This window comes from Peromyscus maniculatus, chromosome 11, assembly GCF_049852395.1.
Source record: "Peromyscus maniculatus bairdii isolate BWxNUB_F1_BW_parent chromosome 11, HU_Pman_BW_mat_3.1, whole genome shotgun sequence".
Lineage (NCBI taxonomy): Eukaryota > Metazoa > Chordata > Mammalia > Rodentia > Cricetidae > Peromyscus > Peromyscus maniculatus.
In genome coordinates this window covers 14,362,228-14,388,787 of record NC_134862.1, presented here as the reverse complement: position 1 = coordinate 14,388,787, position 26,560 = coordinate 14,362,228, and the positions used below count along the sequence as shown (strand labels likewise).

The window sequence follows — 26,560 nt, the reverse complement described above, 5'->3', positions numbered from 1 at the left end:
CACAGCACATACCTTGTCTCATAATCTCAGGCCAGCTCCACTCCACATCTGTTACTCCTTTTGATCATCACCTGACAGTCCTATCATCTCCCAATGTCTGTCCCTCATTGTCAAGTCTTTGATCCATCTTGGCGTCCCTGAATGCACACAGCAGCTCCTTTTCACATCCTATCACAGCAACTTCTACCTAGACAAAGGTCTTTTCATACACCATATATTTATCTTGGTCTTGCTGGGCAAGTTACTACTCTCACATATTAAAATAACTTTTCTTTGTGCAGTCCTAGTTGCACAGTTCAAAGAAAGAACAATCCTGTGAGTATTTCATGCCTGACCCATCTATTCCAAACAAGTCTTCTGATCTCAGAGGTGCATTTGTCATGTTGCAGACAAATGGAAAGGTGTGGCCAGTGTGCTGACACTTTGATAGATCTTAGCATCCAGACTTCTTCCTGGAGGCTATGTTTTAACTGAAGCATATGACTGAAATAATCCACAGGTTATATCAGTTTTCCTTTGACACATGGGTATAAATACAGCAAGACAGACTTAAAAACAACCTTCCCCTGAGACTAGGTGCTCTGACAGTGGCTCCACTCTGTATTTTCTGGTATCCAGAAGGAGGGAGACTTCAGAGACGGTTCTGCTCATGATCATGGGCTGAGTACATGCCCCACACTGGGCGCCTATCCTGAATAGGGTCTTACACAGAATAAATTCTTCATTACCTTTCTACTAAGCTTCAAGTTCATTAGTAATCTATTAGTTTATCTAGTCACTTAATTCTCTAACCCTTTATCTCTCTGAAAATGCAAATTGAATACCTTAAATATAATTATGTCTGTGAAAGTAAATCATTCCAAGGTATGGGAAAGAGATAGTCAGTCCTCCCTGAAAATGCCCCCACAGCCCCACATTGCTTCATTGATTCCATATTAAATCAAGCTGACATTGAAGAATAGCTATCCACACACCAAGCCAGTTCATCAGATGGAAACTCTCCATGGCAAATGTCTAATATCATTTTGAACCTAAAAGTAAATTTGTCAGTCTACTTTCCCTCCTTGAACTTCTCACAACTAAGTTTGAGTCTCAGACATGCGATCCCTCTTCCAGGGCCAGTCCTTAGATGGGCTGCTTGCAGGAACAAAGGCGTTCTCTTCTTGAATGGAGCTGTCCTTGTGTTAAATCCCAGGAGGTTTTCATGTATAAGGTCAGAATACTTTAGTGAGTGTCAGATCACTAAAGGAGATGCTTCCTATCATGCCAGATTTCCTGAAAAGGAGAAGAAACAATGAAGAGTGTAGAGAAAGGGTCAAACAGAGCTTTTACTGGGGCTGGTTATTGATATTTCTCATCTGTTCCAGAAGAACATTCTTTTTTCCCCCTTTTATTTTATTTTACAATACCATTCAGTTCTACATATCAGCCACGGATTCCCTTGTTCTCCCCCCTCCTACCCCCCTCCCTTTTCCCCAGCCTACCCCCCATTCCCACCTCCTCCAGGGCAAAGCCTCCATCGAGGAGATCAACCTGGTAGACTCAGTCCAGGCAGGTCCAGTCCCCTCCTCCCAGACTGAGCCAAGTGTCCCTGCATAAGTCCCAGGTTTCAAACAGCCAACTCATGCAATGAGCACAGGACCGGGTACCACTGCCTAGATGCCTCTCAAACAGATCAAGCCAATCAACTGTCTCACCTATTCAGAGGGCCTGATCCAGTTGGGGGCCCCTCAGCCTTTGGTTCATAGTTCATGTGTTTCCATTTATTTGGCTATTTGTCCCTGTGCTTTATCCAACCTTGGTTTCTACAATTCTTGCTCATATAAACCTTCCTCTTTCTTGCTAATTAGGCTCCCGGAGCTCCACCTGGGGCCTAGCCATGGATCTCTGCATCCAGATTCCTCAGTCGTTGGATGGGGTTTCTGGCACGACTATTAGGGTGTTTGGTCATCCTATCACTAGAGTAGGTCAGTCCCGGCTGTCTCTCAACCATTGCCAGCAGTCTTTTGTGGGGGTATCTTTATGGATTTCTGTGGGCCTCTCTAGCACTTTGTTTCTTTGTTTTCTCATGTGGTCTTCATCTACCATTGTCTCCTATTCCTTGTTCTCCCTCTGTGTTCTTGATCCAGCTGGGATTTCCCACTACCACAGGCTCTCTTTCCCTCGATCCTCGCCCTTCATTACTCCCACTCATATCCAGGTTGTTCATGTAGATCTCAGCCATTTCTCCATCATTGGGTGATCCTCGTGTTTTTCTTGAGGTCATGTTTTCCAGCTAGCCTCTGAGGTGATGTGAGCAGCAGTCCAGTCATGCTTGTTCCACCTCTAGTATTCTCCTATGAGTGAGTACATACCATATTTGTCTTTCTGAGTCTGGGTTACCTCACTCAGGATGATTTTTTCTAGATCCATCCATTTGCCTGCAAACCTCATGATGTCATTGTTTTTCTCTGCTGAGTAGTATTCCATTGTGTATATGTGCCACAATTTATTTATCCATTCTTCAGTTGAAGGGCATCTAGGATGTTTCCAGGTTTTAGCTATTACAAACAATGCTGATATGAACATAGCTGAGCAAGTGTTCTTGTGGTATGATTGAGCATTTCTTGGGTATATGCCCAAGAGTGGTATAGCTGGAACTTGGGGGAGATTGATTCCCAATTTTCTAAGAAAGCGCTATATTGATTTCCAAAGTGGTTGTACAAGCTTGCATTCCCACCAGCAGTGGAGGAGAGTTCCCCTAGTTCCACATCCTCTCCAGCATAAAGTGTCTTCAGCGTGCAAGACTACTTCCTACTTTCTCTTCTAGCAGGTTCAGAGAAGCTGGATTTATGTTGAGGTCCTTGATCCACTTGGACTTAAGTTTTGTGAATGGTGACAGATTTGGATCTATTTGCAGCCATCTACATGTTGATATCCAGTTATGGCAGAACCATTTGTTGAAGATGCTTTCTTTTTTCCATTGTACACTTTTGGCTTCTTTGTCAAAAATTATATGTTCATAGGTGTGAGGGTTAATGTCAGGGTCTTCAATTCGATTCCATTGGTCCACATGTTGGTTTTTATGCCAGTACCAAGCTGTTTTTATTACTGTAGCTCTATAGTAGAGCTTGAAGTCAGGGATCATGATGCCTCCAGAGGTGGTTGTATTGTAGAGGATTCTTTTGGCTGTCCTGGGTTTTTTGTTTTTCCATATGAAGTTGAATATTATTCTTTCCAGGTCTGTGAAGAATTGTGTTGGTATTTTGATGGGGATTGCATTGAATCTGTAGATTGCTTTTGGTAAAATTGCCATTTTTACTATGTTAATCCTGCCTATCCATGAGCATGGGAGATCTTTCCATTTTCTGACATATTATTCAATTTCTATTTTCAGGGACTTAAAGTTCTTGTCATATAGTTCCTTCACTTGCTTGGTTATTGTTACCCCAAGGTATTTTAAGTCATTTGCAGCTATTGTAAAGGGTGATGTATCTCTGATTTTCTTCTTAGCTTCTTTGTCCATTGTATATAGGAGGGAGGTGTTTATAAGCTTTATCAGTTCCTTGGTTGAATCTTTGGGGTCACTCAAGTATACTATCATGTTATCTGCAAATAGGGAAAGCTTGACTTCTTCCGTTCCAATTTGTATCACCTTAATCTCCTTATGTTGTCTTATTACTCTGGCTAGAACTTCAAGTACTATATTGAATAAGTATGGGGAGAGCAGACAGCCTTGCCTCATTCCTGATTTTAGTGGAATTGCTTTGAGTTTCTCTCCATTTAATTTGATGTTGGCTGTTGGCTTGCTGTAAATTGCCTTTATTATTTTTAAGTATATTCCCTGGATTCCTGATCGCTCCAAGACCCTTATCATGAAGGGGTGTTGGATTTTGTCAAATGCCTTTTCTGTATCTAGTGAGATGATCATGCGGTTTTTTTCTTTGAGTTTGTTTATATGGTGTATTACATTGACAGACTTCTGTATGTTGAACCACCCTTGCATCTCTGGGATGAAGCCTACTTGATCATGGTGGATAATTGTTCTGATGTGTTTTTGGAGTCTGTTTGCCAGTATTTTATTGAGTATTTTTGCATCAATGTTCATGAGGGAGATCGGTCTGTAGTTCTCTTTCTTTGTTGTATCCTTGTTTGGTTTAGGAATCAGGGTAATTGTAGCCTCATAGAAGGAGTTTGGTAATGTTCCTTCTGTTTCTATTGTGTGGAACAATTTAGAGAGTATTGGTGTTAACTCTTCTTTGAAGATCTGGTAGAATTCTGCCCTGAAACCATCTGGTCCCGAGGGTTTTTTTTTTTTTTTGGTTGGGAGACTTTTAATGACAGTTTCTATTTCCTTAGGGGTTATTGGACTATTTAAATAGTTTATCTGGTCTTGATTTAACTTAGGTATGTGGTATCTATCCAGAAAATTGTCCATTTCTTTTAGGTTTTCCAGTTTTGTGGAGTTGAGGTTTTTGAAATATGACCTGATAATTCTCTGGATTTCCTCAATGTCTGTTGTCATATCCCCCTTTTCATTTCTGAATTTGTTGATTTGGATGCTCTCTCTCTGTCTTTTGGTTAGTTTGGAAAAGGGCTTGTCTATCTTGTTGATTTTTCTCAATGAACCAACTCTTTGTTTCATTAATTTTTTTGTATTGTTCTCTTAGTTTCTATTTTATTAATTTCACCTCTCACTTTGATAATTTCCTGGCATCTATTCTTCCTGGGAGACTTTACTTCTTCTTGTTCTAGAGCTTTCAGGTGTACTGTTAAGTCACTAGTGTGAGACTTCTCCAACTTCTTTATGTGGGCATTTAGTGCTATGAATTTCCCTCTTAGCACTGCTTTCATAGTGTCCCATAAGTTTGGATATGTGGTGTCTTCATTTTCGTTGATCTCTAGGAAGTCTTTAATTTCTTTCTTTATTTCTTCCTTAACCCATTGCTGATTCACTTGAGCATTATTCAGTTTCCATGAGATTGTAGGTTTTCTGTAATTTTTGTTGTTGTTGAAATCTAACTAAACCATGGTGGTCTGATAGAACACAGGAGGTTATTCCAATTGTTTTGTATCTGTTGAGATTTGCTTTGTGGTCAAGTATGTGGTTGATTTTAGGGAAAGTTCCATGGAGTGCTGAGAAGAAGGTATATTCTTTTTTGTTAGGATGGAATGTTTTGTAGATATTTATTAGGTCCATTTGGGTCATGACATCAGTTAAGTCATTTATTTCTCTGTTAAGTTTCGATTTGGGAGATCTGTCCAATGGTGAAAGTGGGGTCTTGAGATCTCCCACTATTAATGTGTGAGGTTTTATATGTGGTTTAAACTTTAGTAATGTTTCTTTTACATATGTGGGTGCCCTTGTGTTTGGCGCATAAATGTTCAGAATTGAAACTTCATCTTGGTGGATCATTTCTGTGATGAGTATGTAATGCCCTTCTTGATCTCTTTTGATTGATTTTAGTTTGAAGACTATTTTGTTGGATATCAGGATGGCTACCCCCACTTGTTTCTTAAGACCATTTGATTGGAAAGTCTTTTCCCAGCCTTTTATTCTTAGGTAGTGTCTGTCTTTGAATTTGACATGTGTTTCCTTTATGCAGCGGAACGATGGGTTCTACTTTCGTATCCATTCTGTAAGCCTATGTCTTTTTATAGGTGAATTAAGTCCATTGATATTAAGGGATATTAATGACCAGTGATTGTTCATCCCTTTTATTTTTTGGTGGTAGTGTGTGTGTACTTCTCTTCTTTGGGGTTTACTGCTGTGGCTTTATCTATTGCCTGTGTTTTCGAGGGTCAATCTGACTTCCTTAGGTTGGAGTTTTCCTTCTAGTGCTTTCTGTAGGGCTGGGTTTGTGGATAAGTATTGTTTAAATCTGTCTTTGTCTTGGAATGTCTTGTTCATTCTGTCTACGATGATTGAAGTTTTGCTGGGTGTATTAGTCTGGGCTGACATCCATGGTCTCTTAGTGTCTGCATTACATCTGTCTAGGTCCTTCAGGCTTTCAAAGTCTCCATTGAGAAATTGGGTGTTATTCTGATGGGTTTGCATTTATAGGTCACTTGGTCTTTTTCCTTTGCTGCTATTAATATTCTTTCTTTATTCTGTACGTTTAGTTGTTTAATTATTATGTAGTGAGGGAACTTTTTTGAGGGGACTAGTCTGTTTGGTGTTCTATAGGCTTCTTGTATCTTCATAGGCATTTCCTTCTTTAAGTTGGGAAAGTTTTCTTCTATGATTTTGTCGAATATATTTTCTGTGCCTTTGAGTTGGTATTCTCCTTCTTCTATCCCTATTATTTGTAGGTTTGGTCTTTTCATGGTGTCCCAAATTTATTGGACATTTTTGTTCATGACTATGTTGGCTTTAGTGTTTTCTTTGACTGATGAATCTATTTCTTCTACTGTATCTTCAACACCAGAGATCCTCTCTTCCATCTCTTGCATTCTGTTGGTTATACTTGCATCTGAAGTTCCCGATCGTTTACTCATGTTTTCTATTTCCAGCATTCCCTCTGTTTGTGTCTTCTCCATTTTTTCTTTTTCCCCTTTCAGGTCTTGGACTGTTTCCTTTATTTGTTTCATTGCTTTTTCATGATCTTCTTTTAGTACTTTATTGTTTTCTTCCAGGATTTTATTGCTTTCTTCTAATTTGTTTGCCCTTTCCTCTAGTTGTTTATAGTGTTCTTCCCATTTTTTTGTCTTTTCCTCTACACAAGCCTCTACCTCCTTCATGATGTTATTCATAAAGATGTTTTCTTCTGCTTCTTCCAATTTTTGATGTTCAGGTCTAGATGTTGGAGATGGGCTAGGTTCTGGTGATGCTGTATTGCTCTACATTTTGTTGTATGTGCTTCTGCCTTGACATCTGCCCATCTCCTTGTGGTTTGTTCTTGGTCTTATCAGTGCACTGATTCAGGAAGCTGACAGATTCAGGAAGTCTTCTCTCTTGTCCAAATGGGAGCTCTCTTCTCCAAATTTGAACTCTGGCTCAGGATGGAAGCTCTTATCTAGACGGGAAGTCTGGGGCAGAATGGGAGCTCTTGTCCAGACAAGAAGTCTGGGGCCGGGTGGGCATTCTTGTCCAGAAGGGAAGTCAGGGCAGGATGGGAGCTCTTGTCCAGAAGGGATGTCCAGGGCAGAATGAGAGCCCTCTCTGGTCCAGAAGGGAAGTCCAGGGCAGGATGGGAGCTCTCTCTGGTCCAGAAGGGAAGTCCAGGGCAGGATTGGAGCTCTTGTCCAGCAGGGAAGTCCGGGGCAGAATGGGAGCCCTCTCTGGTCCAGAAGGGAAGTCCAGGGCAGGATGGGAGCTCTCTCTGTCTCTCTCTCTCTCTCTCTCTCTCTCTCTCTCTCTCTCTCTCTGGTCCAGAAGGGAAGTCTGGGGCAGGATCCAGAACATTCTTTTTAAAAGTTGTTTTTATTACATTTATTTATTTGTGTGTGTGTGTGTGTGTGAGAGAGAGAGAGAGAGAGAGAGAGAGAGAGAGTGTGTGTGTGTGTTTGTGTTGTTTCTACAGGTGTGTGTGTGGTGTCTGCAGGTGTGTGTGTGTGGTGTCTGCAGGTGTGTGTGTGTGTGGTGTCTGCAGGTGTGTGTGTGTGTGGTGTCTGCAGGTGTGTGTGTGTGTGTGTGTGTGTGTGTGTGTGTGTATGTTGTTTCTACAGGTGTGTGTGTGGTGTCTGCAGGTGTGTGTGTGTGTGGTATATGCAGGTGTGTGTATGTGTGATGTATGAAGGTGTGTATTGCATATGCAGATGTGTGTGTATATGGGTAGTGTATGCAGGTGTGTGTATGTAGTGTATGCAGGTGTGTGTGTGGAATATGGAAATTGTGGGGGGGTGTATTCAGGTGTGTGTGTGTGTGTGTGTGTGTGTATGTGTGTGGTGTATGCAGGTGTGTGTGTATGCACATGTGTGTACATTGTGTCTGAATGTGTGTGTGTGTGTGTGTGTGTGTGTGTGTGTGTGTGTGTGGTATATGCATGTGTGTGTATATGTGTGATGTATGAAGGTATGCATATGGTGTATGCAGATGTGTGTGTATGGGTAGTATATGCAGGTTTTGTGTATGCAGTGTATGCAGGTGTTTGTGTGGTATATGGAAGTTGTGTGTGGGGGGGTGTTCCGGTGTATGTATATATGGATAGTGTATGCAGGTGTGTGTGTGTGTGTGTGTGTGTATGTGTGTGTGTGTGTGTGTGTGTGTTATGTGCAGATACTTAAAATCAAAGCCAGAGGTCAGAGTTGAGCATCTTCCTCTCTATCAGTCTCCCCTCTCTCTCACTGAAGCTTGAGCTCACTCCTTTGGCTAGAGTGGCCAGCAGCAAGTTCCAGGGATCCACTTGGTTCTGTCCGACCCAGCCCTGAGTTAAAGACTTGTGTTGTGATTCCCAGTGTCTACATGGGTACTTGGGGATCTGAAATCAGATCCTTATGCTTAAGTACCAAGCACTTTACCCTGTGAGCTATCCTCCCAGCTCCCTTTTTTAAAAGTACATTCAGGACATAGTAAATTCAAGTGTCCTTCATTGTAATCAGAAACAGGTGAGTTGACGATCTGAGACCATCTAGTCTTTTACTCAGTTTTATACTTTCGTAAATAAATAAGGCCTGTCAATGTAGTACACACACACACACACACACACACACACACACATACTCAAAAACCCTCAATTGGCTCAAATAATTACATTAACCTATGGTGATATTTTATTTGTACTGAAATGTGATTTTATTTGTATTTTAATAAATAAAGTTGCCTGGGGGTCAGAGCTAGTAGCAAGCCATAGCATGAGCCAGGCGGTGGTGGCACACACCTTTAATCTCAATCACATGACAGGCAGATCTCTGTGTGTTCAAGGATACAGCCAGTATGGAGACACATGCCTTTAATCTCAATACCAACCATAGAAGACCTGGAGGTCTGTATAGACAGGCAGTGACGAGGAGGTTATGTGGTTGGGTTTACAACCAATGAGAAGGCAGAACAGAAAGTTAATAAAAAGACAGATACACAGGAAGTAGGCCTCTTTGTGAGGGGAAGGACTGAGTGGCAGTGAAGGGTAAGAAAGGGTTTTTAGTATCAGCTCTTTGCTACTACTCTGACCTCTTGGTCTTTTACCTCTGCATTTGGCTCTGTGTTTCTTATTTAATAAGACTGTTACATCTACATTAACCCAGATGAAAGAGAGTGTGTCTGTAGACTGTTCAACAGCCTTGTTTGAATCCCACTCTCATGGTACCCTCCTGCAAAAGCCATCTTCTCTCTGGGATGACAAGGAGAAATGAAACATTTCCAGTGAGGAGTTGCTGCTACCTCATGAGCAGCTTCAATTTTTGGCAAAGACACCCCATGTTCTAATTACAACTGCAGTTGTCCTGTTTTAGAGCAAGGTTTGACTTGTACCCTGTCCTACCTCTGCCTTGGGTACCAGTCAAGGCTGATGAGTAGGAGTGGGTTTCCTAAACACAGAAGAAGGGATAAATAAGCCTGTCAGTGAGAAAACAAAACAATATAATCTATTAGCCGGTTTGATCATCCTATTTGTCACAGAGAATAACAGATGCATTATTGTGCACAGCACTCAGAATTCAGAGGCCATCATTACACAATGACAAATGATGTTCCTATAATTTACCATTTGTCTTTTTTTCCACATAGTTAAAAAAACATCATTACAAAAAATCATGACAACTTGCCAATTAAACAGATCCACTCATCCACAGAGGAAACATGCATCTTTTCATTTTGCAAATTAACTTGGGATGGGAGTGAAGTTTGGGAATGAAATGTATGGTGATGTATTGGGAAACTTGAATACGTCCATATTAAACAACCTCCCCGACTGCCTGGTGCACCTGATTCAGGTAGAAGCCAACTTCACTTACAAAACACCAGAATCTTTCTGTTTTCTTCTTCATAACAAACTCACTTGTAAGGCTAATTAATTTCCTCTTTCTTTACTTTTATTTTATCAGAGGACAACTGCTCTAATATACATAAAAGGGGCATATTAATCTTGTACTGTATGCAGAGGTAGCTGGATTGTAAATGTGAATAAAACCAGTAATTGTACAATGGTGAAATTGGGAGGGAGAAAGAGAGAGAAGTGTTTCTTGTGGAAGGGTGCCATAGAAAGAGATGAGCCTGGGGAGGTGGTTCAGTGGGCAAAGCACAGCTGCACAGCATGAGAACCTGAGTTCAAGTCAACAGAAATGATGTTAAAAAGCCAGATGTGGAAGCACTCTAGTAAGGATGAAGGGTTGGAACAGGCAGATCCTAGAGCTGAGTGGCTGGCTGGCCTAGCCCAGTCTATGAGAGCTAGCTTCAGTGAGATGCCTATGTCAAAACAAATGGTGAAGAATGATGGAGGAAGGTTTAGATATCTACCTCTGGCCTCCATATGCACACACATGCGATATATCTTCATGAACACTAGCCTACACTGTATCCATGTGCACATTCAAAAGAAGAAAGGAAGGGAGGGAGGGAGGGAGGGAGGGAGGGAGGGAGGGAAGGAGGAAGGAAGGAAGGAAGGAAGGAAGGAAGGAAGGAAGGAAGGAAGGAAGGAAGGAAGGAAGGAAGGAAAGAACATTCCACAGTGTGACAGCAGATGGCAAATTTGCAGTGCACAAAGACCTGAGAGAAGGCCTGGTCAAAGACCAGATAACAAGCAGTCCTGAGGAGAACATGACATGTTCATTGGTGACTTCAGGAACCAAGAGGTTAAAGGTGCAGTTCATCTTTGTTCTTGTGTTTACAAGGAGTTGTGTAGAAGTCAATATACCGGTCTTTCTTGTAGAAGTTGTCAGGTCCAAAGAAACTCCATTTCCCCAAGGTATGGCAGTTAGAAAAAAGTCAGAAATCCTCTGGAATTTGTGAAGCTAGTGCCCCTCTACCAAAAGAGCCATTTCCCTTATCACTGTCAGAAGGGGCCAATGGTTGTCTGTGGTGCCTGTTATCATAGCAAAGCACATGCTGGCCTCCAGGCTCCCTCAGTATCACAGGTGCCTGTTACACATTTCAGAATCCATGCTGGCTCTTCTCCTCAGCTCTTCTCCCCTCCCCCGTAGTTTAAACTTTGTCCAGCTCAGGAGCTTCCCTCCCCCCCATCTTCACATTCTCCTTATAATCCTGCTATTTCAGCTCTGCTCTTTCTCAGTCTTCTCTTTCTTGTCTGCCCTCCCTTTCTCTTTGTCTTCATCCCTCACTCTTCCTCTCCATCTCTCTTCTCATGACCCAGTTCAGTCAGCTGGCCATGTTCAGTCAACTTTCTCTCTGTGCTCTGTATTCTTCCAAATGTCTCTGGCTGTTCTCTCCCCCATATCTACATTAAAAAAAAACCAACTTAACCAACCATGGGGTGCTCATGTCATCAGTTTGTTCAGAGACTTCCATTATTTTCTTGACATACAGCTCTTAATTTGAAAGGAATCATCCTTTGTATCATATAAAATAAAGCAAAGACCATTTGCTAAAGATCTCTGTTTGGAGCTTGAGAGGGATTTCAGGGGAGAATTCCTTTTTGGTAAGTGAGTTAATAGAATAATTATTAATACTATAGAAAAACAACATTAGGAGGAGGACTCTGAGAAGAATTCAGGCCCCAGAACTAGAGACAGACAGCATGATCAGATCTCTAAGAAAGAGCTCATGAGGCAGAATATTGGGTACTTTCTTATAGGTCTCAGGGAAAGGTGGGGTTTTACCCTACCTGCTTGAAATTTATAGTGCCCGTTGGTGATCAGGCTATCCCTAAGTCTCAGGCGCTGGGTAGAGGATTGGAATATTTGCATTTTGAAGAAGAGAATAAATAATTTTGTTTTATGTGAGTTAGAAGATGGGAGAAAGTGGGTAGAAGCGGCACATTTGGTATTATATGCATAGGGACTGTGCCACCAGAAGGCTGGGCTTGTAAACTTCCTTGGGGAACTGGAATTAGGGTGCTTTATCATTCTCCTGGAATTCAGACCCCTGAATTAATCCATTAGAGAGTTTCAATAATAGCAAAAGAGTCACAGTCAGGCTTTTGGTGGGAGGCCTGGTGTCTCCTTTATAGCAACGACAGTAGAGGCTACTGCAGGTGAACATGACCTCAACTGCCCCTAGCCCCAAACCTATCAATTTGTTTGTCCATTTCCACATCTTTCTCCTCCTCCTCCTCCTCCTCCTCCTCCTCCTCTTCCTCCTCCTCCTTCTTTTTGTGGGTATGTGTATAAAGTCTTACATATATAGCCTGGCTGGCCTGGAACTCATAGAGATTCATCTATAAGGTCTAATTCATAGAGCTATTGTGAGGCATTATGAAGTAAATCCTATCTCCAAAGTGGATTCTCAGCTTCCAATTTTTGTTGTGAGCTAAGTTGGGAGGGAGGTTTATTTTCTTCCTTCATGTGTTTGTATGGCAGAATGTCCAAACTGGTGCCCAGCCTCTTGGAAAAGGATGTGATCTGCAGATACCATCCCAACGTGGGTGTTAGCAGAAATGTGTCCTTACCGTCTGTTAGAATACAAGATGTGCCAGCTACGGTTATCATACAGGGCTAATTAATTTGAGAATGGACAAAGTCCAGAAAAGCAGAATCTTCATTTGCAAACAATTGTGTTACAGCCAATGCTTTAACAACAATAAAATCCAGATTTCCCCAACTCATTTTTATATTTTGCGACAATGGGATTGTCATGTGAGGCAAAATGTCTTCAACATGGATGAATCTGGAAACTGACACTTAAGCAAATGCCTCAGCACACAATACTGTAGAGTTCCCACTAGTCACATGACACTGTTCACAGAGCTGTTTCAACCTCCCCTGGGAAACTTACACAATGCAGACTAGATTTGAAACTTGGCAAACTTGGCCCAAACATACACATTTGTTTTCTTGTAATTTGTTCAAATGCATCATCAACACAATCAGAATCTCTGTGCACTTGCTACTGGACTAGTTAATTAGCAAGCACAGATAAATATAAAAAAAGAAAATAAATTTGCTGTTTAGAATAATTTTGTCAGTTTGAGGCAAATATTTAGTAAAATAAATTTTTCCATTTCTAAGTAAGAAAGGGGTGATACATGATTTGAATGATATACAATCCATATATAATATATATCTCCAAGTGTAAAGGGGATAAAGGGTACTATCAACTTCACACTTAGTAGGTGTGAGGTTTTATTTTACCTGTCAACTTTACACAACCTAGAATTACCAGGGCAAAATGTAGGTATATCTGTGAGGAGATTATCTTGATTGGTAATTGATGAAGGAAGACCCAGCCCACGTTGGGCAGCACTATTGCATGAGCAGCTGGTCGTGGGATGAGGAAGAGTGAAGAAAATTCTCTGCAAGCAAGCAAGTGGTGGCATTGATGCATTCCCGTCTCTCTGCTCTTGAATGTAGATATGATGTGAGTAGCTGCCTGAGGTACTGCCTTAACTTTGTTGTGTTGATGGACAGTAACATGAAGAGGAAGCCAAAAAACTCTTTCCTCTTTTGTGTGATTTGTCCTAACAATAGAAACCAGACAAGAATAGTGGTACGACATAGAAAATTGAGAGGATATGTACACAAAGTTGGGGTTCAGACCCTAGGGATTCCTTCTTGTTATGATCAAACCCCTGACCAGAAGAAACTCAGAGAAGGAAGAGTTTATTCTAGCTCAGAGTTTCATAGGGGCTATAGCCCAGCAGAAAGAACCAAGCAGCAGGGGCCTGAGGCAGCTGTTCACATTATATCTGTAGTCAGGAAGGTGTATATTAACAAGGATGGGGTTGGGCTACATAACCTAACCAAATGCTCCACTCCCAGTGACTCATCTTTTCCAGCGAGGTGCCACCTCTTAAAGGTTCACCAGCTTTCTGAAACAGTACCACCAGCTGGGTCCCTAAGGCTCAACAACATGAGCTGATGAGGAAAATTTTACAATCCAACTTTACCACCATGGGCCTGCATAGTGGTTTACATAAATTGCCTGAACAGCAAGAGTGTCGTTTACTAGGGTACATCGCTCTCTTTTTGAAATTCCTGGGACAAATGGTGAAGTTGGATGGATGTAGACAGTCTTCATCCTCCATCAGGAAAAGGAAGTCTGTGGGCACAGGTGGGCATCCTCATTCTCACCTGACACAGAGTCAAGCCCTTTTTTCTTTGTACCACACTCTGACTTCTCTTTACCCAGGTCTTGAGCTCTGCTTTAATCTTTGAATGCCCATATCCTTTCTATCCCCTCTTATATTCTCATTTTATGTCTTGCAACTGCAGGAGTGAATCCTCAGGCTCTTGAAGATTTGATGTGGGCTCTTTCTAATCTGTTTGTGCTGAAGTTTCCTAGGGTGATTTATTCCCTATTTGAATCCTACATGTCTAACTTCACTTCCCAGGGCACTTACATGGCAAAGTTTGCAAATATCCAAGTCAGGGAACAGAAATAAGACTAATCACAAATGTCTCACACTTAAATCAAATCACAGGAAGCCTAAATATGCCCCTGTTCTTCCTGTGACACTATGAGAATGATCAGATGTAAATAGCTGTGTTTAAAACAATTACATATAGAGTCTGGGCAGATGACCCAGTGGATATAGTGTTTGCCGATCAAGCAAAGGGACCTGAATGAAAATTCCCAGTATGGACATAAAAGCTCAACATGGAAGTATGTTCTTGCAGCATGATATGCAGCAAAGACAGGAAAGTTCCTGTCACAGGAAACTCGAAATCCAGCTAACCTGGTACATGCAAAAGCAAACACCAAGAAGGTCCTTTCAAACAAGGTGGAAGTGAGGGTCACATCCAAGGTTGTCTTCTGACCTCCACACTCACGACGTGGCATGAATACACCTGCACTGACACACATACATACACATCATTGTAGCTGAGGTTTTCTCTGGTCCTGCCCAGCACCACGGCCCCCACAGCTGCTTATAAAATAATCACTCAGAAGCTTATATTAATTAAAACTACATGGCCATTAGCTGAGCAGGCCTACCACTGACTAGTTCTTACATTTAAACTCAGCCTATTTCTGTTAATCTCCATGTTGCGACATGTTCCATGGCTTTACCTGTGTGTTGTTACATGCTACTCCCTGGATGGCAGTCTGGAATCTCCTGACTCAGCCTTCCTCTCCCCAGAATTCTCCTTGTCTGCTTATCCCACCTATACTTCCTGCCTGGTTAATGGCCAATCAGCATTTTATTAAATCAATGTACAAAAGCATTATCCCAAAGCACATCATACACATGATAAGACAATAAAATAATTGTATATGGAATTTGTCATTTTATCAATAATAATTAAAAACAGGTGAATGATTTAAATACGATTCATGAAGGAAAATTTTAATTGCTCCCTTCCACATCTTTACATTGAGAGCTGAGGGTGGGGAAAGGTTGAGTCGCATTGTCTATGACTTTAGCAGGAAGTCACTGGACTAGAAAGACACAGATCACAAGTGCAGCCGGTGAGGCTACCTAATGAGCACCTGGAAGAGATCAATTTGCAATCTGACAGGGCGTAATTTTAAAGATATACAGAAGAGGGAATTACAGAGTCTTTGTGAATGTGAATTCTGAGACTCTCTCAAACACAGTGGTTAGTATCCATTCTTTTTCTCCCTCATTACACTGGTCCTTATCATATCTAATATTTGTATTACATTTCCAAATTCAGGCAGAGTGGGTCAGTTTATGCTTCTGTGACAAGCATCCCCTAAGATTCAATAAGTTTCTCCATGAAACATACATTTCTCCCTCACACAAATGCCATCACGGATCAGCCAGGAGCAGTCCTTTAGGTTAATGGAACTTAGCTTGTGGAATAGAAGGACTCATAGGGAATCAAACACTGGATTTCAAGCTTCCATCTAGAGATCGCACAATATACTTCTAATAAAATATCATTTGTCAATGTTAGACACATAGTCAGCTGTCATGTCAAATGGAGAAGAAATAACACCACAACTCCAAACAGTAACACATTTGGAAAACAGAATTTTTATACTTAAATTGGAGTTTTAGACATTCTGAAAAGTACTGAACCAAAAAGTGGATTCCAAGAGCCTCTGGATACAGCAAGATGCTTATGGATGTTTGTAATTATGGACTGTGAACATAAAGGCATCAAATCAGAAAAGGCCTTAGCTTTTGCAACGTGCCCTCATCTGGGAAATGTCATGCAACTATTTCTGGTGATCAGGCTATTCTGCTGACAGGTCAATGTTAAGAACATATTTACTCTGGTGTGACTTTTCCTGGGGAAATATGAACAAATGCTTGTCTATTCTATTAATATACATAGTCTATATAAATTCTATTTAATTCTATAATTCTATACTATTAATATAGACATAGTCTATTTAGTGAACCAATGAGTTTATTGGAGTTACTAACAAGAGCACAGGTAGAAAGGCACAGCATCTGCAGAAAGCCCACCTCAGCACGAGAGCAACTGACTGAAGCTGCATCCCTGGAATTCCCTTAATAACACGTAGGCAGCTCTACCCAGTGAGCCCCAAATGTGGCAGGGAATCTTGTGACTCCTGTAGCTCTCTGAACTCCCTCAACTTCTGAAGTTCCCTTGGCTTCCAGAGTTTTCCCAGGTGGCTCCCTCCTGTTTTAACTAGAAGAAATAGCTACTCAATACACTCTTTATTAACTCTATGTTAAATAATGTTGTTAAACCTGTGATCCCAATTAAGCCATTCTCCTCTATGGTGGTCCAGAAAGTGGCTAGACCAAGGCAGGACACACAGCACACAGTCTATAAGTCTTTGACAGCTGAGCACTGGCTTAAAACTGATAGACAGATAGATGATAGGCAGGTAGATGACAGATGATAGATTGATAAATGATATATAGGTGATTTATAGATCGACTAATAAGAGATGATTGATAGACAATGCATAAAAGATAGACAGATAGATAGATAGATAGATAGATGATAGATAAATAGATGATACAAAAATATGTTGATAGATACATAACCTATCATGTAGTTTGATAGAAGCATATATATGGGTAGATGACAGATGGATAAATGATAAATAAATATATGATAAATACATATATGGATAGATTTCAACCACCTTGGATGAGAGCTGAGCCCCTTATGTGTCATCACAGCATCTACATTTGTCTATCAAGAGCACATCACTCACTTGTCCCACTCAGCCTGGCCACACAGAGTGAGTGGGAAGACCTCTGAATAGAAATGACATTTGGCTGAGCCCATTTGAGGACAGTCATTAATATTGTTAACGGGCCCATGTGTTAAATTTGGCCCAACAATGCCACCAGATGCATCCTCCCAGGCAACCTGGAGGCTTTCTAATGATTCCTCTAGGCCAAGAATAGTGCATCTGCTTCTATTCAAACAGCCTCACTACTTGGCTAGAAACAGAGCATCATGGCAAGTACTATGTCCTAGGGAGGCTTCATTTCATGAAAAATGGATGTAGCTGGGGGCTGAGTCCTGTAGCCAGATCTGGACTACAGATGGTGTACTTCTTCTAATGATAGGGGAAGCTATTTGAAGGGTAATCTAGACCAGCTTCTGAGTTAACTAAATTCAACAAGGTTTTGTACATAGTCGTATGTCCACCTTGTTTCTAGTGTTGTGGGGTGGTTGATCTTGATTATTAACTCGAAGAGATTTAGAATCACCAGGAAAACAAACATTCAGTTTCTAGACTGTGCTCCCTAAAGTGGGAATTTCCACGCTAACTGAGAGTGGTTTCATCCCATGGACTGAGGACCCAGACTAAATAAAAAGAAGAAAGTCAACTGCCCTGCAGCATTTGCCTCTCTGCTTCTTGACTGTGGATACTTGTGATCAGACATTTCACTCACCTGCTGCCACGACTTCTCCACCAAGATGGACTGTACCCTCAGACTGTGGGCCAAAATTAAGCTCCATCATTTATTAAGTTTATTTTGTTGGGTATTTTGTCTTGGCAACTAGAGAAATAACTCATATATCTTGAGATAAGGAAAATGAGCCATCAGAGATTCAGAACAATGAAGAAACAAGGTTCCCTTTGGCAAGAGTGTGACAATAGAATCAGACTGCATGAAATGAGAGAAGGAAGTAGACCCTACACTGTCGCTCAAGATTAAGATCTTCTAAGAATTTCCTAAGGAATTCAAAAACATTGTTCCTTATAACACCTGCAATCCAACCTCCTGTTCCTCAGATGAAGACACCAAAGCTGAAAGGTTATATGACTTCCTTCATGGTACAACAGTTGACAGAGTCAAGATCGGAACCTCTTATTCTGATGACCTTGTTGCTCGATTCTCCATAAGACAAAGAGCTGAGTTCTGAAGGTAGGTTTAGAGTATGACTAATACATATGAAGCATTACTACAGAGCATGACTGACAGCTGGCAACTTTCTTAGCCCCTCCAGATGATAACTCATTTAGCCCTTCATAGCAACTAATAGTTGCTAATACATCATTTGTTTGCAAGTAAGGACACATGCATAAAAAATATAAGTAAGCAATTAGCCCCGAGTTCACAAATAAACAAAGGAGGTGTGAGAGTCTGAAGTCTGTGGAGGTCTTTGTTCCTTGCCTGCTATACTGCATTAAATAGTATGAGATGATATTAGGTCACAGGTTTTTCCCCCATAGAATGGACAGGCCTTTGTGTGAAGATGTCACTGATTTTTACATTCTGACTCAAGTCTGAAATTTTCTAACTCATTCATTCCTGCTCTTTGCTCTCAAATTCTAGAGAAGGAAATCTTAAAAGCTTAGGTGTGGACAAAGTTACATAGATAAATGGAGATGAGAGAGATGTGAAAGACAGAAATAAAAATGATAAATGGGGGGAAAATAGATGATAGATAGATAGATAATAGATGGATAGACAGATATAGATAGATGGATGATAGAAAATAGATAGATGATAGGTTGATAGGTAGATATAGATAGATAGATAGATAGATAGATACATAGATAGATGATAGACAGACAGATAAGAAAATGATAGATACATAGATAGAAGATAGATGATCGATAGATACATAGATGGATATAATTAGAGAGTAGATAGATGATAGACAGCTAGATAGATATGGATAGATATATAGGTGATAAAGATATATATATATATATATTTAGATAACTGTGTAGACTGATAAACTTATAGACATATAAATACGTGGATATACATATATATAAAAGCATGTATAATATATACATATAAAAATACGTAGATCAATACATAGATACAGATCATTGATATCAAGACTTTAAAAACTGCTCAATGGAACAGCGGACCCCACATGTGAGAAGGCCAATTGTTCTTCTCCCAATTCTACACCTCAGAGAAGTGGCAAGCATTCATACAGCAGGGCTACATGAGCCTGTGTGTCTCCCAACTTTACTGATAATTGTACTGTGCGAGTTTGATGCAGAAATAACAGTGTTGTTCATCTCAAGAAACATCTAGGGCTGGAGAGGTGGCTCAGAGGTTAAGAGCACTGACTGCTCATCCAAAGGTCCTGAGTTCAATTCCCAGCACCCACATGGTGGATCACAACCATCTGTAATGAGATCTCGAACCCTCTTCTATATACATAACAAATAAATAATTCTTTAAAAAAAAAAAAGAAAGAAACATCTAATTTAGACAGATCTCCTCCTGCTGACCACTGTGGGCAGAAGATGAGAAGACCTGAGCTGGAAGCTGCACACATGGTAGCCTTTAGGAATTGTGAAGTGAGTCCTAAGAGGGTGAGACTTCTCCAACATGGAAGGAATTAGTTTCTCGACAAATAGCTTGGAGTCAGTTTTAATTTAACTTGGAATAAAGAAAGAAACAAAAAATATTTTCGATATAGAATAAAACTTTTGTGCAAATTAAAGTATTTGGTGGTTTTAGTCAGAGTATCTGAACAATAATGCCCTTCCTTTTCTAATGTGCTGTCTCAGAGTCCTCAGTAGAAAAGAGAAAGGAAGAAAATAATAAAGCTACAGAGTATTTCAGTGTTGGATGAAAAAAATGGGATCAAATGTTTTGCTTCTGAAGAGTGTGTTGTATGTCTAATTTTTCCATTAAGACTTTCACAACAGAGACCAAATCATCACTTCATCATTGAGCGCTGATGAGGTGTGCTTGCTTGGTTGAAAGACAGGAAAAAAAATATATGTACTTAACACTTTTATGATTATACTTTTCGGCGATGGGACGAGGATAACTATGGCCTTGCCATGGCTTTAAGACAATTGGTTCCACTGAGAGAAGAGGGCACGTCAGAATGCGAAGTGCGGGAAAGCAGGGAGTGCTTCCCAGTCATTGAATCCAGGCGACAATAACAGGGGATTACTGAATGCTTCTTAAGAAAAAGGTCTCCTTTCTGGAAAATAAAACCTCACTTACTGTGGAGCATCATGACTTTACCCAAGAAAAAAGGGGGAAATTAAAAATTATCTCACCTGAACGCATTTGCCTTTGAATCAAGCATGTGCTAACGTCTGTGCAACTTCTGACTGCAGTTTCTCCTCACCATTCCCTCTTCTTATAAAATCACAAGATTTTCCAGTTGAGGGGTGTGTTTTACGGGTAACATTGTATCCAATTTTCATTTTGTGGATGGGGAAATAAAAATATAATAAAGTAAAACGGTGGCTGGCAGGATGACTCAGCAGATAAAGGTGCTTGCCAACAAGTCTGACAACCTGAATTCAACCTCCAGGCACCGTATGGAAAATGGAGGGACAGACTACTGCAAATTGTCCTTTCATGGGCCATGGCTTGCATGAATCCACATGCATATGCAAGTGCATGCAAATATACACATACTTGACCCCCCAGATTCAGATACACAAAAACACAGACACACACACACATATACATACATACACATGCACACACAAATTATATTTGAAGCAAAGTGACTTGCCTGTGAATGTATAGTTAACTTATGGTTGTTCTCATTCTTGTATGTCCAGAAAGGAGAGAGTAGAGGGACATCAACACACATCAAGTCAGAAAGGACTTCAAGAACTAGGGATCACCTTTTGTAGGGGTGTGTCAAGAAGAACTGGGCAAAACGACCATTGATAAAACGTTATTGGCAGGAGTAGGAATATCTACTAGGGCTGGGTGATGGCTCAGTTAGTAATGTGCCTTTTGCTCAAGCATAAGGGCCTGAGTGTACCCCCAGAACCTGTATTAAACAAACAAACAACAACAACAACACAAGAAATCCAGGTGTGCTGGCATGCACTTGCAATCCCAGTGCTGGAGAGGCAGGCACTAGGATTCTTAGTGGCTTCTTGTGTCAAGGTTAATACCACAATCAGTGTTAACTGTCACCTTGCCATGGCCTAGAGCTATTGGAGAAGGGAGTCTAAGTTGAAGGATTGACCAGGTCAGACTGGCCTGAAGGCATATCTGTGGAGGATTGTCTTGATCTGATGGTTCTTAGACTTTACTGACCAGCTGATGTAGCCAAATTGGTGAGCTCTAGGTTCAGTTGAGAGACTCTGTATCAAACAATAAGTGGTGAATAATTGAGAAAGACACCTGACATCAACTTCTTGTCTCTGTATACATGCATACACACATACACACACACACACACACACACACACACACACACACACACACACACGTGCATATGGGTGCACACATGCACATGCACACACGAACAAAGACCTATTGATGGTCTTTTCAGTTCCTTTATTAATTTTAAAACATACACAAACAGTTTAAAGGTAGCTTGAACTAACTGTTCATGGGACTAAAACACCTGGACTTAGGAGTGATTTCAAGTGGAATGTAACTGCTGTCCAAATGGCAGCCAGTGCTTTTGCTCTAGCTCTAACTTCAGCTCCCTTTGCTGGTCTCCCCTCTGTGGCATGTAGTCCCATCCATGACACAAGTAGGAAGACCACCCATATCCCTACATTCATGTCATCCCAGTTCAGCTTTGCCAACTTCAGTAAAAATCATGCCTGCCATCCAGAGCTCAAACAACAATTCCAGGGAAGAGCATTGATTTGTTGTTTAGAACATAAACTGTTCCAGTCTCCAAAAGCAAGTTGGAAGAGGGAAGGGTTTATTTGGCAAAGACTTCCAGGTCACAATCCATCACTGAGGGAAGTCAGGGCAGGAACTCTGAGGCTGACACAGTGAAGGAACACTGCCTATCAGTTTGCTCTCAGATTAACACTTAGCTAGGCTTCTCACAGAGCCCAGAACCACCTGCCCAAGGGATGGTGCTACCTACAGCAGGCTGAGCCCTTCCACATCAATTACAGATCAAGACAATCCTTCACAGATATGCCTTCAGGCCAGTCTGACCTGGTCAATCCTTCAACTTAGACTCCATTCTCAGATGGCTCTAGGCTATGGCAAGGTGACAGTTAATGCTAACTATGATATTAACCTTGACACAAGAAGCCAGTTAGCATGATTGTCTAGATTTGACTTATAATTGAATCCTATATCTGAAAAGCTACAAAGGGGTTTGAAGAACTCACTGATGGTGGGGTACAAAAACAGAGCTTCTTGGAGGGAAGATAATATATAATAGGAAGAATGACTAAAAAATTAAATACATAAAAACAGCCTGAGTCATTTTTGATGACCCCCAAATCCACATACAATTTGTTATGCTAATCTGCCTTGTCAGTTTGATGGGATTTAGAATCACCACAGAAATAAATCTCAAGCCATATTTCTTAGCAATTATCTAGATTAGGTTTGCTGAGGTACAAAGACTCATCCTAAATATGTGCAGCATTATCCCAATACCTGGAGTTCTGGACTGAATAAAAATGAGAAAGTCTGAGTACCAACTCTCACCTCTGCTTATTCACTGTGGATTCAATGTGACCAGATGCTCTGAATGCAGACCATTATGGAGTGCACCCTTAAACCTCAGCTAAAATAAACCCTTCCTTGTGTGACCTTTGCCTAATATTTTTTTAAGCAGTGAGGCACATAACCAGTATATCCCCTTCTTGGGTGTTGGATTTCACATCACAAGTTATGAGTATTCATACATAATTACAATTATGCTCAACACTCCCTGGTGAGCCATAGCCCAAAGTCAGTAGCAGAAGCTACATGATGATTTCATATCATGAGTACCTTTCATCCTTAAGACAAATGGACTTGAACCTCTGTGCTTGTTGAAAAACTTCTTCAGTCTGTGAATAGAATAAATGATCAATTTCACCATCTAAAAAATACAGGTTGAAAAGTGGAAAATAGTACGAGTGCCAAATTCTTGAGTTTAGGAGGAAAAACATATAGGATATTCTTTTTTTTTTTTTGGTTTTTTTTGAGACAGGGTTTCTCTGTGTAGCTTTGTGCCTTCCCTGGAACTCACTTGGTAGCCCAGGCTGGCCTCGAACTCACAGAGATACGCCTGGCTCTGCCTCCCGAGTGCTGGGATTAAAGGCGTGCACCTCCACTGCCCAGCTTAGGATATTCTTGACATATAGCATGTGCATACAGTCCTGCCAAGAATGATATCATCTCTCTACTTTACAGGGAAACAGTGTCTTGGTCATTTGATATACCCAAATATCTACCACATTGGGGGCTCATTTTCTGGAGACACAATCATGGTGATCTTTGGATTTCTTTAGAAAACATATTTCCATGAAGAAAGGTTATGTTTCTTTGTAACTACCACTACTTTAGAACACCAGTCAGCTTCAAGTTTAAGGGTATTATATTCTCATGAACTGTGTGTGCACTCTTGTGCACATGTATGTGTAAGCATGTGTGTTATATAGTTCCCCATAGCTTCATGTGTTTGAACACTTTGTTCCAGCTGGTGCCACTGTTTGGGAAGGTTTTGGAACCTCACTAGACATTTTCCTTGCCTTCCTCCCCCTTCATTCTCTGCTTCCTGTATGTAGATGCAAGTTGACAGGCGGCCTTCTGCTCCAGCCACCATGCCTGCCCTACATGCTGCCATCTTGTCTGCCATGATAGATTATCTCCCTCTGCAACTTCAAGACAAATGAACTCTTCCCCTTAAGTTGTTTTAATCAGATATTTTAATCACAGTAACAAGAAAGGAACGAAACAGTGTGTGTGTGTGTGTGTGTGTGTGTGTGTGTGTGTGTGTGTGTGTTCATATATGTGGAGGCCAGAGGTCCATGTTAGTTTTCTTTTTAGCTGATCTCTATCTTATTTTTTGAGACTGATTCTCTCACTGAACCTGGAGTGTGGTGATATTGTGTTGCCCAATATATTGTTCACCCTAATAAACTTATCTGGGGTCAGAGAACAGAACAGCTACAAGATATAGAGACCAGAAAATGGTGGCATACACACCTTTAATCCTAGCATTCTGGAGGCAGAGTTCCATCTGGATCTCTGTGAGTTCAAAGCCACACTGCCAGGCATGGTGACACACACCTTTAATCCCAGGAAGTGAGCCTTTAATCCCAGGGAGTGATGGCAGGAAGCACAAAGGTATATAAGGTATGAGGCCCAGGCACTAGGGCTCAGTTAAGCTTTTAGAATTTTGAGCAGCAGTTCAGCTGAGATTCATTTGGATGATGGCAAGGTGAGGTGGCTTTGGCTTGTTCTGCTTCTCTGATCTTCCAGCATTCACCCCAATACCTGGCTCCAGGTTTGTTTTTATTAATAAGACCCTTTAATATTCGTGCAACACTGGAGCTCTTGAAGTCAGCCTGATCTTCATCCAGAACCCCCGTCCCTGTGTTGGAAGATGGTCCAAGAATGGAGCTGTGTGACAAGATTTCTGAGTTCTTGTGAGAAAACTCTAAGAAACCAAAACAAAAGTCTTATTATCTGAGTTTCTTCAAAAACATGGAATTGTTCTTGGACTAGGCTTTCATGTCCCTCCCAGGTGTGGTGGATAGGAGTGATTTTACTTCAGATTATTCATTATAACTGGCTATTGTTATTTACTCATATACCACTATGGAAAAACATGTTTTTGCTGCATGCAGCCTGCTCTTGTGATGGTACACTTTACTTGTTACCCTTGTGATTGGACACTTTACTTGTTACCCTTGTGATGGTACACTTTACTTGTTACCCTTGTGATTGCACACTTTACTTATTACCCTTGTGATTATACACTTTACTTGTTATCCTTGTGATTGTACACTTTACTTGTTACCCTTGTGATTGTACACTTTACTTGTTACCCTTGTGATTGTACACTTTACTTTTTACCCTTGTGATGGTACACTTTACTTAGTACCCTTATGATGGTACACTTTACTTAGTACCCTTGTGATGGTACACTGACTTTAACCTCAAGAAATCACTTCCATAGCAATAAGCTTTGGTGCTAGTCTGGAGTTAATATAATGACGTACTTCCAAGGAGACTTAGGACAGATGGTAGTGTTAACAGCCAGGGTTACTCTCAGAAAATTAACCTCATCAGAAGAGGGTTTCTTATGCTATGTTTTGTCCATCCCTTGGGTTTACAGGCACAGCAATGTGCTGGGCCCATTTGCTTCATCTCCAAGAATTCTCAAGGGCTAACTCTGCTTCATATTCCACATGTGAACAACTGAGGCATTTAATGTTGCTGCATCTCTGTCCACCCACTGAATGGCTTCAACCACAGCTGCAGATGCTGAAAGCTATCTCCCACTGATCTACCTCACTGTCTGCTTCTCAGGGAGCATGCCCTATGCCAGGTAGTAGCAGAAGAAAAAATTTCAAAAGTAGTTCAGAGCTGAATTTGGTTTACATCCTGCAGACTGGTAGACAATGAGAACCCTGTACATGGATAGGAGAAGAGCGTGTATAGCCATTGGCACACAGTGACAGGATAATTGTTACAACACATCGCAGCTATTGACTGGGGTAGCACAGAGAAAGAGAAAGCATGTAACATATCAGATGACTCTTAGTATGTGAATATCAGCAGGTATGAGAACTTCAGCACTAGATGGATCCTGTTGTGAAGAGGGTGCAAGTTGTAGATGCATGAGAAGATGTTGAAGGTGGTTAATATCAAAGACAAAAGCTAGAGAATCTTCTTTAAGACATGTAAAGAGATTTTTGGCTAGATATGGTGGTATACATGTGTGATGCCAACACTTTAGAGGCTAAAGAAGATATAATATAATATAATATAAATTTGAGATATAATATAATATAATATAATATAATATAAATTTGAGATATAATATAAATTTGAGAACAATTTGGTACAGAGAGAGAGAGAGAGAAAGAGAGAGAGCGAGCAAGGGAGAATCTCAGTTGGTATAATACAGGAGTAAAGCTGAGTCTGTAGCTCAAGCTTTAACAATGATGGTAAAAGAACTCAACAGGAGATTGAATTTCCTACCTTATTAGATCCGCTCAGACAAGGCCAGAGGATGAAACAATTAAAAGCTACTAAATTCCAACAAGGTCCATTATGGTCAAGAAAAGCAGACCAATAAGATATTCACATATACACCATTGTATTTATGTGCGTTTCCAAATAGGACACACTCATATTCATATAGGTGAATGTATTTGTGCATGTGTTAATATGGGCACGGTTTATTACCATGAACTTATACAACTGTGGAGGATGTAGTGCAAGCCTGCAATCCTGAGGCAGGCTGCCAGAAG

At 40.8% G+C, this 26,560-nt stretch overlaps 1 long non-coding RNA gene across 1 annotated transcript; it reads right to left on the bottom strand.

The window, feature by feature from the left end:
* Window positions 1–7,618: 7,618 nt before the first annotated feature.
* LOC143267758 (uncharacterized) lies at window positions 7,619–26,060 on the bottom strand. The gene is made up of 3 exons (XR_013043182.1): window positions 24,285–26,060; window positions 23,085–23,143; window positions 7,619–11,309 (listed from the first exon to the last, which is right to left on the bottom strand). It is a non-coding gene; the product is annotated as an uncharacterized LOC143267758 (long non-coding RNA).
* Window positions 26,061–26,560: the final 500 nt, after the last annotated feature.